The sequence below is a fragment of the Taeniopygia guttata genome, chromosome 24 (genome assembly GCF_048771995.1).
Source record: "Taeniopygia guttata chromosome 24, bTaeGut7.mat, whole genome shotgun sequence".
Taxonomy (NCBI): domain Eukaryota; kingdom Metazoa; phylum Chordata; class Aves; order Passeriformes; family Estrildidae; genus Taeniopygia; species Taeniopygia guttata.
The window spans coordinates 2,259,722-2,274,032 of record NC_133049.1 but is presented as its reverse complement, the minus strand read 5'-3'; the positions used below and the strand labels follow the sequence as shown (position 1 = coordinate 2,274,032).

Genomic DNA, 14,311 nt, shown 5'->3' with positions numbered 1-14,311 from the left:
CTCACCAGGACCTTCAGCTCTACTGTTTGGGGTGTTAAATTTAAAAGGGAAAGAAGAAGGAAAAAAAACCAAAACCTTTTTGAGGTTGTTTAGGCAAGGAGGAATGATTTAGCACGATACAGGGTGGGATTAAGGTGGCAAAGGTCACGTTAAAAAGAAGGAAAAGCTCCCCAACAGCAAGAGGTGGCTCCTGGTATGAGGAGAAAACACTGAAATGCTCAAAAAGAGTGGAAAAAAAAAACTTGATAAAAAGTGATGGTTGAGACAGTGGGACTGGGGGGGTCAGATTTGTATGGGGGAAAATAGTGGGAATGGGAAATATGCCCATGAGGGGTCCTGGTCTGGGGGAGTCGCAGCCAGGAGCTGGAGGAGAATCACTAGAAATGGACAAGTGTTGGCAAAAATGCATCAGAATCGCACAAGCAGCCTCAAATTTGAATAAGCACCCACAAAATTGCAGCAGTATTGCTAAAATCAGAGGAGCAGCACTTAAAAATGGATAGGCATCCCTAAAACTGTATCAGTACCCCTAAAGTTGGACCAGCATCACTGAACCCACACCAGCATCCCTAAAACTGCACCAGCATCCCTAAAACTGCACCAGCACTCCTAAAACTGCACCAGCAGCCCTAAAATTGCAGCAGCATCCCTAAGACTGCATCAGTACCCTTAAAGTTGGACCAGCATCACTGAATCCACACCAGCATTCTTGAAACTGCATCAGAATCCCTAAAATTACACCTGCGCCCCTAAAATCTCTAAAATTTCAACAGCATCCCTGAAACTGCAGCAGCATCATTAAAATGAGATCAGCATCACAAAAGGTAGATGAGCATCCCTAAAGTTGCACCATCATTCCTAAAACTGAAGGAGCACCACTAAAACTGAATCTATGAAAATTGCCCTGGAATTCCTAAAACTGGCACCAGCATCCCTGAAGTTGGACAAGGACCTAAAAAACTCGAAATCTAAAAATCACACCAGCATCACCTTATAAGAAAACAACAATTTAGTATTTAATCAATGTTATTATCTTTAATTACTATTTACTTTTTATTGGTTATTGAGCATTTATTACTATTTTTTGGTTCATTTTTTATGATAGTTAAGTTTGTTCTTTACCATCCCACTGACAAAGGGCCCCACTTCATTATTTTTGTCTCAGAGCAATTAATTAATTGCAGGAGTTATGAGACCTTGGATCTGTCAGCAAGATATAAAGAAACCAATTTCTGCACATAAATGCATTAAAAGACCTTTGCAGGCATTTTCTATAAATGGGATTTTCTTGGGATTGAGATAGAAAAAATAATAAGAATTTTTTTTTTTTTTTTTTTTTTTTTTTTAACTCCTCCAGCAAAGTTCATCTCCTCAGAATCCAGATTTTGGGGGTTTTTTGAATAATTCTATCTAAATTAGGCAAGTCAAAGCAAGGTCAGGGAGGGGATGCAGGATGCAAGAGGTGGGATGGAGAGAATGGGATGCAGGATGGTCTGGAGGGGAGACCTCCACCCAAAATGCCTGAGCCAATTATTTATAATTATTTATAATTATTTATAATTATTTATTATGAGCTGATGAAGGGGATAATAAAATACAAGACCTGGAGAGGGCTCAGTTCATCAGCCTCACTCACCAGGAGGAAAGAGGCAGCAGTAAGATAGTGGAGACAGGGTAAAAGTAGAAAATAGGGGGGAAAGGAGAAAAATCAAGCAGGCAAAAGGTTCTTTTTTTTTTTTTTTTTCTGTGATAGCATCAAAATCTCCATCCAGGCTCCCAGCTCAGCACCAGCAACAGGCAGCGGCATTGGGATGGAGAAATTAGCAGCTTGGAACAATAAATTCCCTTTTAAATTTATTGCTCAGGAGCATTAAAAATGTCTAAAGTGGTTTACATCCACCAGCGCCGTGGGAATTCGCCCAGGGAGCCGGGAGCTGGTAATTGCTATTCTCAAACTTGCCTTGGAAGCTTCAAGGAGTGTTTAAAAAAAAACATTTGAAGGGCTTTAAAAAGCCATAAAGTGCCCTCGATGTACCTGGGAGTGATGGAGCTGGGAGAGGCTGGTCCTGCCTCCACCAAAAAAATCCTGGGAATAACACACTGCTGATGTGGTAATGGGAAAAGAAACTGCTACGGTTATATATTGGATTTTTTTTTCCATTTTTGGCCAAGTTTTGCCTTGCTGGTGGCAGAGCGTGTGGCATCAGAGAGTCTGGGCTGGAAAATGTTGGGTTTGCTGCTTGGACAGAGCTGGGATGCCAAAAATGATGGGCAAAAAGGGAAAGCATAGAGGAGAAAAATGGCAAAATAGTAAAGGAAAAAAGGAGAAGTTAAAAAAAATAAGAGAGAAAAAAAAAAGAGACGTTAAAAAAAAATAAGAAGGGAAAAGGAAAGAGGAAAAGCAAAAAAACAAAATTTAAAAGGGCAGCAAAGGGAAAAAATAGGAGTGAGAAAGACGGAGGGGGAAAAGGGAAAAAACATTAAACATTCCTCTTTTTTTTAGGGGAAATAAAAAAGAAAGGAAAACAAAGCAAAAAGGGGAAAAGACTTTAAAGAGGTAAAGAAGGAAAATAAGGATAGTCAAAGAAAAAGGAAAAAGGAAAATATTTTAAAAGCAGGAAAAAAGAAAATAAAGGAGAAAACAAAAAAGTACAGAAAAAGGGAAAAGAGGAAAAAAGAAAATATGGGGAAAAGAAGACAAAGGAAAATAGTAAAAAAAATAAAGGAGAAAAGGTAGAAAAGTGGGGGGAAAAGGAGAAAAGAGGGGAAGGAACAGAGGAAAATTATGGGAAAGGAAGAGGAAATGGGAAAAAGGAAAACAAAATCAGCTTTTCCTGAGATGGAAAAATTTCCAAGGGGTCGAAGCTTTAAGCCAAGACTGGAGGAGCTGCTGGTCCTGGGGAGGCTGAGGCTGCTCCTGCTCCCCCCGGGATTTCCCCACTCAAAACCCGACCCCCAAACACATCTTCAAACAAACACAAAATGGGGGAAGACATAAAATAGAACTTCCCATGGCTGGTCCAAAATTTGGATTATTTTTAATTGGCTTTCTGAGATTTCTGGCAGGGATCCTGGCAGCCAGGGAAGGGAAAACCTGGCCAGAAACTGTGGCTTCAGTAATAACATTTTTCATAGTTTTTGTAACACCTTGTTAAAGCCAAAAGCTCCGGACTAAACATTCGTGGGGAATTTTTTTTCTCCTCTACACAAGTTGGGTTTCACTCTCTCCTCCACCTGCACCAAAATAATCTGGTTTTTGGGGAGCATCAGCAGTGCTAAACCTGAGAGTTTATGGCTTTTTGGTGAGGCTGCTTGGATATTTGGGATTATACTTTGTATGGGAGGGATGGGACAGGTGGCAGAGGATGCTGAAAGGTGGGGGAAGCATGGCCTGAAAAATGAAAGTCATGGTTTAAAAAAAAAGAATTAAATAGTGATAAAGCAGAAAAAATGAAATAAAAATGTTTGAAAAAATTAAGATAAAAAAATTAAACAAGGATAAAAAATAGAACAAAAATAAAAACAAAACTAAAATAAAAAGAAAACAAACAAAAAATTAAATAAGAAATAACATGAAATTAAAATGAAATTAAAATAAAATAAAAGTAAGTAAGAATTAAATACCAATTATTAAAAATTGTAGACATGGTGCTTTGGGAAGTGGTTTAGTGGTGGATTTCACAGCTGGACCCGATGGTCTTGAAGGTCTTTTGCAACTCAACTATTTAACAAACACCAGTTAACCAGAGTTGGAAGTACCCAGGGCTTGTGCTCCTCCTTGGAAGAGGAAAAGCCAAAAAAATAGGATATAATGAAGCAGTTGGGAAGCACTGAGGCCAAATTCCCTTCTTATTTATACAGCTGCAAACCACAGCTGGGCAAAGGCAACCTCATCCCCCTGGGACCAGGGCTCCATCCCACCAGGATCCTGGTTCCATCCCCTCCCCTCCGGGTGTGCCCACGGGCATTACCTGGAGCACCCCCCCACTCCTTCCAGGGCTGGAGGCAGAGATAAACCCCAGTTTAAATTTAATTGAGGATTAATTCCCATTCTCCAGGATTATTATTTGGAGCTGGCATCTTAATGATCTGACTAATGATGCTGGGAATTAATTTATTTTTGGGCTAATTAGAGGGCATTTGTTAACACCCCCTTTGGTGGTGGCAAAAATTATTTGGGAATCGAGTTATTCGGCAGTGTGTGGGATATTAAATGCAACTGGGAATTGTCTGGATGCAGTAAATTATCCCACTAACACCCCAAAAAAGCAGTTTTCCACACGCTGGAGTGAAGTGAGGATGGGGAATAACGGGGGACAGGATGCTGGGATGCATCAGCATTACCCATGGCAAAAACAAAGATGATGCTGCTGCTGGATCTGCCTTTCCCACCAGGACTGCAGATGCCAAATCTCCTTTAGCTTATCCCTAACTGTGGCTGTGGGAATCCAGAGCTTCCCTCTGGCTGCCCTGGCAGGTCTGGGACCCTGGCAGGGGTCAGGAACCCCCCTGGACAGAGCCCCCAGAGACACTGGCTGTGATCTCTGGCCATGGAAAAGAGTTTTCAATCTTACAGCATGAATTCCAAGCTCTGAGTGTTTGATATAAGTAATAATTAAGTGTGGCACGGGTGCAAAAGTAAAATTTTAGGATTCTAGATGAGGGGTCCAAAGGGGACAAGATGGAGGAAATTGGGTGTGCCTTGTCCTTTTTCTCCTTCTTCATGCCCTCCATGTTTCACTGTGGTGTTGGCATTTTTCTGTTGGTTCAGGCTGGGGACACACTGTCCAACGTAGGTGACAGATATTGGCACGTTATTGTAAATCCAGCACAGGTAGTTTGTGGTATTTAATGTTTGTACCATCCCACTGAGGGCAGAGCCCCACACGCTGCCCTGCAGGACAGAGCTGCGGCAGGGCAGCAGAACATGTTAGAGATAAACAGAATAAACAACCTTGAAACAGCACAGACCAATTATGGCTTCTGCTTTGGCAGCGGGGCTGACAGACAAGAGAGTTTTTGCAATTTCAGAATCATCAATACCACAGATTCTGACATGTGGCAGAAGTTTCATCCTGACTTTAGGAAGTGTGGGCTGCTGCTCCTCACATCCCTCCCGCCCACTCTCAGCCTCCCCACCCCATCACCTCCCTCCTGTCACTGCTCCCTCCAAGCCACAGCAGCTCCCAGGAAAATCAGCTGTGCCCAACTGGGGTGTCCCAGCATCCCAGGTTCATTTTCTCCACATCTTCATGAAATATCTCAAGAATCCATCACACAAACCCAACCAGGATGCAGATGGTACCCAGAGGTGCACTCCTGCATCCCTGAGGGTGAGGATGGAGGGCTGAAGGATGTTCTTCCCAGCAGGACCAAGCCAATACTTGAAGTTTTGTGGGAGGACAAAAAAACCCTGTTATCATCACTCAGAGATCAATTTGGAAAGAAGACAAGAAGTAATTTAGAAGTTCCCTGGAAAAGCCAAAATCACCCGAAATCCAAAGCTGCCCCATGAAGGTCTTGTTTTATCCTTGAGTTGGATAAACAGTTATTCCTGATGTGCCAGAGGGGTAAAACACTCTTCTCCCAATAAAACTTCATGCATTTAATCCAAAAGAGGAGATTTCCTTAAAAAAAAAAAAAAACTTAAGAAAAAAGATGAGATTTTCTTAAAAAAAAAGGTGACTTCCTTCAAAAAAAAAACACTTTTCCCTAAAAAAAAAGGTATTCCGTAAAAAAAGGCATAAATTTTAAAGAGGTAATTTCCTTAAAGAATGGGAGATTTCCATAAAAAATGAGATTTCCTTTATTTTCCCCTCCCAAAAATGTTGGAGGGAAAATGGAATATGTTCCTACAAGCTCAGTAGGGAAGCTCAGCATCACTTTTCTCCCTGTTTTTTCCCTCGCCCCATGATATCAGGGAGTGTTTAATGTTATTTATAAATAAATATCTAATATTATAAAGATCTCAGGTTAAAATGAAGGGGTTTATGGGCTGGCTTTGAGGGACTAGGGCTGCAAAGTGCTTTAAAAAGCCCAATTTTGGGATGCTAAAGGAACACGGCATCTCCTTCTCTTCCTGACACTGCCAGCTCCCCTATTAACCTCTGCTGTAATTAGCCTCAAGCAATTAACTTTTGCTCCTAACGAAGGAATCTCAGTGCAGGGAGTTAAATAAAATAGGAGGGAGGAGGGGAAAAAAAATAAGGGGGAATCCTGATCCCATCATCCGCCTGCTGCATATAGCTTAAACCCAAAACAAGGCGCTATTTTTTCACCCAAATCTCCCAAAATACAATTGATTCACTCAAACCCCTCTCCCTATCCACGTGAGACTGGAAAGAGCCCCCCAAAATCAGACCCCAAAGGTTTTGGGGTGTTTTTTTACAGGGAGCACCCACTTTTCTACAAGGGGATGATGCCAGCCACACCGAGTCAGCGCTTTTGGAGGCATGATGCCCAAAAGTTTCATCAAAGCCAGGTCCACTGAGCCACACTCTGCTTTTCCCCACTCCAACCCCAAAACCTTTCAGGATTTAAAGGCAAAATAAGTTGAAAAAAAAGCAAATTAAGCCATTTCCTCTCCTATTTTCTGCTTCTCCCCGGCAGACAGCTGTCCCGCATCCCAGCCAAAAATAATCCATCCCCCCCCTTTCCTCAATCTAATCTCCCCGGCTGGGAGTTTGAAAATATCCTGCCGGGTTTAGGGTTTCCCGTTACCCGGTGGGCGGCGAGATAGTGGGAAAAAAGATCCTTGGGAGCGAGAAAAACCGGGAAGAGCCCAAACAAAGAGCCGGAGCCCAAGTTGAGCTTGGACACCTGGCGAGGACTGGGATGAAGTGGAGGGACACCTCAAAGCCTCGGCAAAACTTCCCGAGTTGCACAATGCCACCGGCAGAGCCACCCTCCCGCAGACGGAAATGCAACCAAAAAATTCCAGGATAAATTTCAAATAATGATGATAATTATTATTATTATTAAGAAGAAGAAGCCCTCCCTGCATTGCTGCAGAGGCACTAAAAGGGATTTCTGGAGTGGATGAACACTGGGATGGGGGGAGCTGCCCAGGGGTCCCGTGGAGCGCTCCGGGGGGAAAGGGGAGCCCTGGGGGGAACGGGGGAGGCGGCACCGGGGGAATCTCGGGGTGCACCGAGGGTTTGTCCCGGGAGAGGCGGCGGGATGCGGCATTCCTGCCAGGGCCGCCGCTCGGGCACTGGCGGCCAGCCCGCAGGAGGCCCTGCGAGGTGGCACCGCTGTCCCGGGGGTCCCGGGGGTCCCGGGGGGGCACCCCGAGCCCAGTGGGTGCCTTGCACAGCGGGGATGCTGCGGGAAAAGCGCCCCGCTGCAGCCCCCCCAACCCACCCGGCACGGGGGGCGACTTCCCCCAGCAAACGCCCCGAGCCGGGGGTCACCGGCCCTCCCCGGGGGTCGCGAATAGTTGGGGGGGCTGCGGCCAGCCATGGGGGGCTGGCATCCCGGGGAGAGGGCTGCGAGCAGCGGGGGGACCGACACCGCTCGGGGGAGGCTGCAGCCCTGCCCCGGGAGCGCTCCCGGTGCCCGGGGCTCCCCGCCAGCACGGGGGGCTGCGACCCCCGGGGGGCACTGGAAAGGGACGGGAACGGGGGGTCCGCACCCGGCCGGGGGTCGCCACCCGGGGTACGGCCCCCCGAAAAGCGCCGCCACCCTCCCGGGGTTCTGCAAGTTGTATGGGGGGTTGCAAGCTTTGGGGGCTCTGGGAGCGGCTGGGGGGGCGCAACCCGCCATCACCGGACATCCCCCCGCGATGGCCGCTGCCCGCCGGGGGATGGGGAGCAGGGGGTGCAGCCCGCCCCCAGCGCTGCATCCCCCCAAAATTACCGCGCCCGGCCGAGGGGGGCACGGCGGAGAACCGCAGTGGCACAGCCGGCCGGAGCTCAGCCCGCAGGGGCAACCGGACACCGGGGGACGGACAGGCGCGCTGCCCCGGCCCCGCACGGCCGGGGAGGCGGCGGGAACGGCAAGTTACTTCCCGCACCGGAGGGGATGGGGGGGGGGGGGGATGGGGGGGTGTCCCCGCCGTCGCCGCACGTGCCCCGCCGCCCGCGCCGCTTTGTCCGCCGGGCTCCGCGGCTCCGCCCGCCCCCGCGCGGCGGCCCCGCCGTGAGTGACAGCCCTACCTGCCCGCCAATCTTCATCACACCGACACCGGCCTGACAGCGCGGCCGCCGCTCGCCGCCCGCCCGCCCGCCCGGCCCCGCCGCGCCGCCGCCGCCGCGCCCCGCCCACCGCCCGCGGCGCCACGCCCCCCACGCCGAGACACGCCCCCCATTGGCCCTCCCCGCCCGAGGCCACGCCCCCGGCCACGCCCCCTCGCCGCTCCCCTCAGCGCCCCCTGCCGGCCGGCGCTGCCCGCGCTGCGCCCCCCGCCTCTCCGGACCCCCGGTGTCCCCCAGTGTCCCCGGTGTCCCGCGGTGTCCCCCGGTGTCCCCCAGTGTCCCCGGTGTCCCCCGGTGTCCCCCAGTGTCCCCGCTGTCCCCCCGTGTCCCCGGTGTCCCCGGTGTGCCCCGCTGTCCCCGCTGTCCCCCGCTGTCCCCCGGTGTCCCCCGGTGTCCCCCGTGTCCTCAGTGTCCCCGGTGTCCCCGGTGTCCCCCGTGTCCCCCGGACACTGCCGCTGCTCCCCTCAGCCAGACCCCCCGTGCCACATCTGCCTCCCCAGCAGCATCCCCCCCCAGTTAACATCCCAAATATACTGCCCCTCACCCATAGCATATTGCCCCCCAACCTCCCACCGCATATTGCCCCCAACAGCATCTGCTCCCACTCCATATTTCCGCGCCACTCTCCCCTCCCCGGAAAGCTTTTGCCACCCTAGATGGATTCAGAGCCACCCCAGTGGCCTTGGTGACCCACCACCCTCGGAGTCCCCCCTCCATCAAACCCCCCAGGGGGGTTGCCAAACCTGTCCACCCCCCCAGCACAACCTCGACATTTAGGGTACCCAGTGAAATCCCACCCCAAACTCCTCCTGTGGTATTATCCCCCAGCCAAAACACTCTTATTTTGGAAAAACCTATTAAATACTGTTAATTTGGAGGCGGGCTCCTGTCTGAGTATCTCCAACTCAAATTTTGGTCCACATGAGACATCAATTCATGCCCTTCTTTCTCCCAAAGACCTGAAGGTGACATTTCCCTGGAATCACAGGCACTGGGAGCACTGGGTCCTACAGCCAAATTTCCCCACATTTTACTGCAAAAGCCACAGGGACAGATTCTTCTGGATCAGTCTGGCCACAGGTGTTTTTTTTTCCCCCAATTTTCCATCCCCTTCCCTAATGAAAAATGCCATCAAGAACGGATTTAATAAGAAGTGCTGAATTTCGCCCCATTTCCCGAAGATATTGGGTGGGGGATGTAGTCACTCAAAACAGTCCCAGAATTCCTTTTGGAATGGGTTAATAGGTTAAGGAATATGTTAAAACTGGGTCCAAAGAGTTACAGAGGGATGCCCGAGCCAGGGGCACTAAATGGGGTGCTAGGGATGGCAATGGGGTCAGGGATGCATGGAGAAAGGGGGACAAACAAATTAAATTTAAGGCCAGGAACCCAAAATAATTTAATTTTTTTTCTACAGTTTTCCAGAACAAATGGCCTCTTGAAAAATCATCATTCCTAAATCCCTCCTTCTAGTTTATCCCAAAAATAAGTCCATCCAGAAAATATTTGCTCTGCTGTTTTCACTTTCTACTTGGGAGCAGGCTCTAACACAAACTGATGTCCTTTGGGTTGGCCAATGAAGAGCAAGGGAAAATAGATGGCTCCCTCTTGGAATCCATCAATAAAATAAGAGAGAGAGATGCAGTGGTTGGGATGAATCTCACCCATTCCCCTCCAAAAAGAAAAAAAAAAATCACTGCATTGCATCACTGAGAAAACCAGCAGGAACTGAGAGCATCCCCCCAGTCCTTTGGAGATGTTGGAATGATTTATAGGAATTTCTTGCCTTGTAAATCAGCCAGCAGGACGTTTCTCCCCTCCCTTATTACTATTCCACAGAAGCGAGCAAAGATGAGGAGCCATAAAGCTGTCGCCGGTTGTTTCAACCAGCTGGGGATGCCAGACAGAAAATATTTTGGGTTTTGCAGAAGCTGGAGAATTGGAAAGGAAGAGAGGAGGGGAGGCAGATGGAAAAGCCATCACCGTGATATCAAAGGACCACTGGATCATCCACACTTGGCATCTCATCTTTCTCACGTCTCATCTTGGAAAACAGGGATGTAAAAGAGCAGGCACATGTGGGGCATATTTTAAGCTACATCATTGCCAAAAATATCCAAGAGCTCAAAATTTTAGGGTTCTTGTGGTGCAGGGATATTTCCTCTGGAGCCAGCAGCAACGAGCTCCTCACATTCGTTCCTCAAGCATCCCAAGCTCATTCCTCAAGCATCCCACATTTGATCCTTGAATATCCCACATTTGATCCTTGAATATCCCACATTCACTCCTTGGGCATCCCTCATTTATCTTCCCCAATTTGCTGCCAATTGCCAAAGCAATTCCTCCACTGGTTTTGGAATCTCACTTTAAAACTCCAGGGAAAGTATCCAGGCCCAGATTTTTCCTTCACAAAGGCAAAAGCTGCTTCTTCCCTGGAGAGATTTTGCCAGAGGTTAATTATCATAAATTATTATGCCTGGTTAAAAAAATACATTTCCCATTTGGATTGGCCACTTCATCACCCAGCTTGTTGGAATTTTTTTGGTGATAAATTAAAATTCTCTCACACTCAATCTCGTAGTTCTTTTCCCAGGGAAAAAAAAAAAAAAATCTTTCTGCTACAACAGGTCATTGCTGAGTGATTTTTTTTTTGTCAGGTCTCGTCCTACAAACCCTGAGCTTCCAGATCTCCAGGTTGCATCCCTACTGAGAAGATTTTGGGTACCAGCTCACTTCTCACTTCTTCACACCCTGGACTGCAGCAGGAAGGGATGTCCAAACCCCAAAACCAGGAAACCCTCCTTCAGACACCTTTTCCCATCCCTATCCCAATCCAGATTTCTGGAAAATCTCCCTGACATTAAAACCCCTCCCCTAAAAATTCCCCCAAATTCCGGGGGTTGTGCAATTTCCATGCCCCAGACTGGAGCAGGGGCACCTCAGGGAGATTTTTTTGCACGTGTGAAGTCAGTGTTGTAAATATATAATTGCCACAAACTCACTGGCACTTATTCCAGAGGACATGGACGGGTCCTTTCCAAAAGAGACAAGTACTTGCAGCAGGTTTGATAAAATATTAAACACTTGGCAAGAGCAGCGACACACATAACCAGCAATATTTACATTTTTACATAACAGGCTTCAGGAGAAAACAAATTACATAAAATATAGAGGTTTAGTCTCCATCATTTCACTGCTCCTTTATAAATAATTCAATTCTCTTTCCAAGATTGTATTATTGCTCGTGTCGGATTCCTCTAAGAAAAACTGTGACGGGATTCTCTGCAAGATGCATGAGAGCAAAATGGAGTAAATTATTCAACGATAGATGTTAAAAACAAGACAAGGGTTTGGGGACCTTTCCTTGGGGCTGAGCCTGGCTTAAGCACTGCAGCAGGTTGGAGGGATGTGGGAATCCAGGGCTTCCCTCTGGCTGCCCTGGCAGGTCTGGGACCCTGGCAGGGGTCAGGAACCCCCCTGGACAGAGCCCCCAGAGACACTGGCTGTGATCTCTGCCCATGGAAAAGAGTTTTCAATCTTACAGGATCAATTACAAGCTCTGAGTGTTTGATATCAGTAATAACTAAGTGTGGCATGGGTGCAAAAGTAAAATTTTAGGATTCTAGATGAGGGGTCCAAAGGGGACAAGATGGAGGAAATTGGGTGTGCCTTGTCCTTTTTCTCCTTCTTCATGCCCTCCATGTTTCACTGTGGTGTTGGCATTTTTCTGTTGGTTCAGGCTGGGGACACACTGTCCAACGTAGGTGACAGATATTGGCACGTTATTGTAAATCCAGCACAGGTAGTTTGTGGTATTTAATGTTTGTACCATCCCACTGAGGGCAGAGCCCCACACGCTGCCCTGCAGGACAGAGCTGCGGCAGGGCAGCAGAACATGTTAGAGATAAACAGAATAAACAACCTTGAAACCAGCACAGACCAATTATGGCTTCTGCTTTGGCAATGGGGCAGAAAGGCAGAGACTTTCTACAATCTCAGGATCATCAATACCTCAGATTCCAACAGAGGGGTAAAACGTCCCTTCCAAATTACAGTGAGGGTGTTCAACCCCTCAGGAGTTAAAAAATGCAACAAAGAAATCCCTAAAGACAAGTTAGGACTGTTTGAGGCAGAGTGTTTCTCCAAACTGTCCCAGCAGTACCCACCAGCTCTTCCTCCCTCTGGCTCGGGCACCACACTTGGATCTGGCCATGACGTGCAAGCAAATCACTCATTCAAATCTGTGCTGGATTTTCAGGAGATATTTAAGGACATTCATATTTTCCTACACCTTTCCAAGCCTCCTCCAGCAGTAAGTTTCAAGGAGTGAGAAGAAAAGTCAGCATCAACCCATGCAGCCTTAAAAGCCACGTAGGGACCATCCACACAGAGAGTTGTCTGTCCAAATCCAACAATGCTTGTGCCAAATGTGGGATGAAATGAAAAGATTCCCCAAATTTTAACTGTTTAGCTCATGGAAAATTTCTGTATAACTTGATTTTCCCTCCATTTTTGGTACTTCACTCACAGGACAACTCCTCCTTTTACCTGTGCACATGATTTTCCTGGGAATAATAAGATTTACAACACCAAGACAACAATGTTGTTTTTGAAGCCACTGTGCATTTTAAACCATCTCAGACACACAAAAACGAGCGTGTAATTTCACAAGAACTAATAGATAAATACATGGGAGAATATAATTAAGGGGTTTATCAATAATCCATAGAGACAAGGAGGATAAATTAATAATAAGTGATCAGTGCCAGGATAGCTCTATATTCCCAGAAGTTTTCCTATGCAAGATTAAATAAGATTAGGTTTATTTCTTGTGAGAGATTGATGGATTGATAATAAAGAAAGCTAAAGCCAAAACAAAGGATTTTCCCCATTGGTGGGGGGAAATCCACCAAGCAGCTGGGATTGAGTGGGAAAACATCTAAAAAAATGGGATTTCTCCCTTCCCCACACTGCCTGAGTGGGGGTTGATGATGGTTTGTTGAGCCAGGAAAGCATTCTGGGGTCCTTCCAGAGGGCAAGTGGTGGATAAATGGCAGGTTATATAAATTTTGATTAGAAAATCCCTGCTGCCAACTTACTCCTCTTAAATGTTTCATTTCAAGGCATAATAAGTCCTCAGCTGGTTTTTGCTGCTCCTTCAGGCTCTCCTGTGCAAAGTTACTGAAAGCATCTGACTGATCCTTCCCCAAGCATTTCCAGGGATAAATTAAAAAAATAAAAAGAAGGCTCTGGATGTTTAAAGTGACTTACCTCCAGCACTTGGCCAAGCTTTGGAGTCTATTTTCCAGAGGCAATATCAGCTGATTGAGATAGAGATGGGCTGGAGGGATACCCATGGGGGGAAACAAAAAATTATAAATAATTGTAAACGTTATTTTCAAAATTTAAAATATAAAAATTATTTTAAATACTAAATTATTATAATTAATAAAATTGTTAAAAGTATTAAAATTATTAAAATTATAAAGGACTGTAGAACTACATCTCGTGCAAATACTGCAAAATCAAAATCAGGGCTGGTCAATAGGCTGAGCCCGCTCCAATTTATGTTCCCCTTGGATTCCTGCAGTACCTGACAGTCAGTGAGTGCAATGTGGAGATGCTGATCTGCCCTTTTAAAATTTTGACTCCACCTGAGCTGTTTCTTCGCCTTGGCTGGGCTTTGGTGCTCGTTGCCCATCCTCTGATGGGTTCAGCCCACGAAGGGAGTTCCACCTTCACCTGCAGCATCTCCTCGCCGAGCTGTGCCAGCACCAGCCTGGCTTCCCAGGAGCTGCTGAAGGGAGAAGCACAGAGATGGTCACAACTCTTTAAAGATGCAAATTGAGAAGCAGCCATCATAACAAGAGAGCTCTGCTAATTCTCTTACGAGTATGCAGATTTCGATGCTGACTTTTCCTAGGCTTATTTGTTTTATTTAGCAATAAATTTAATACCAGCTCCCTGAAGCAAAGAGACAGATGGACTATAAACTTTGAATTTTGAGTAGTTTTACTTTCTTAGGTTCATGTAATCTTTGATGTCTTCTGAAATTACATCTTGGAAAGTTTGCAGGGATTGAATTCTGATTTTTTACAGCTCTCAAAGACATTTGA

General features: G+C 46.9%; 1 protein-coding gene across 6 annotated transcripts in view; it reads right to left on the bottom strand.

Annotated features, from left to right (window-relative positions):
* PKNOX2 (PBX/knotted 1 homeobox 2) overlaps positions 1 to 8,261 on the bottom strand; it is a 93,753-nt gene extending 85,492 nt beyond the window's left edge. For all 6 annotated transcript variants that reach the window (XM_072918091.1, XM_072918089.1, XM_030291113.4 and 3 more), the window contains exon 1: positions 8,157 to 8,261. The gene's annotated coding sequence lies outside the window, so the exon portion shown is untranslated. The remainder of the gene's footprint in view (positions 1 to 8,156) is intronic.
* Positions 8,262 to 14,311: the final 6,050 nt, after the last annotated feature.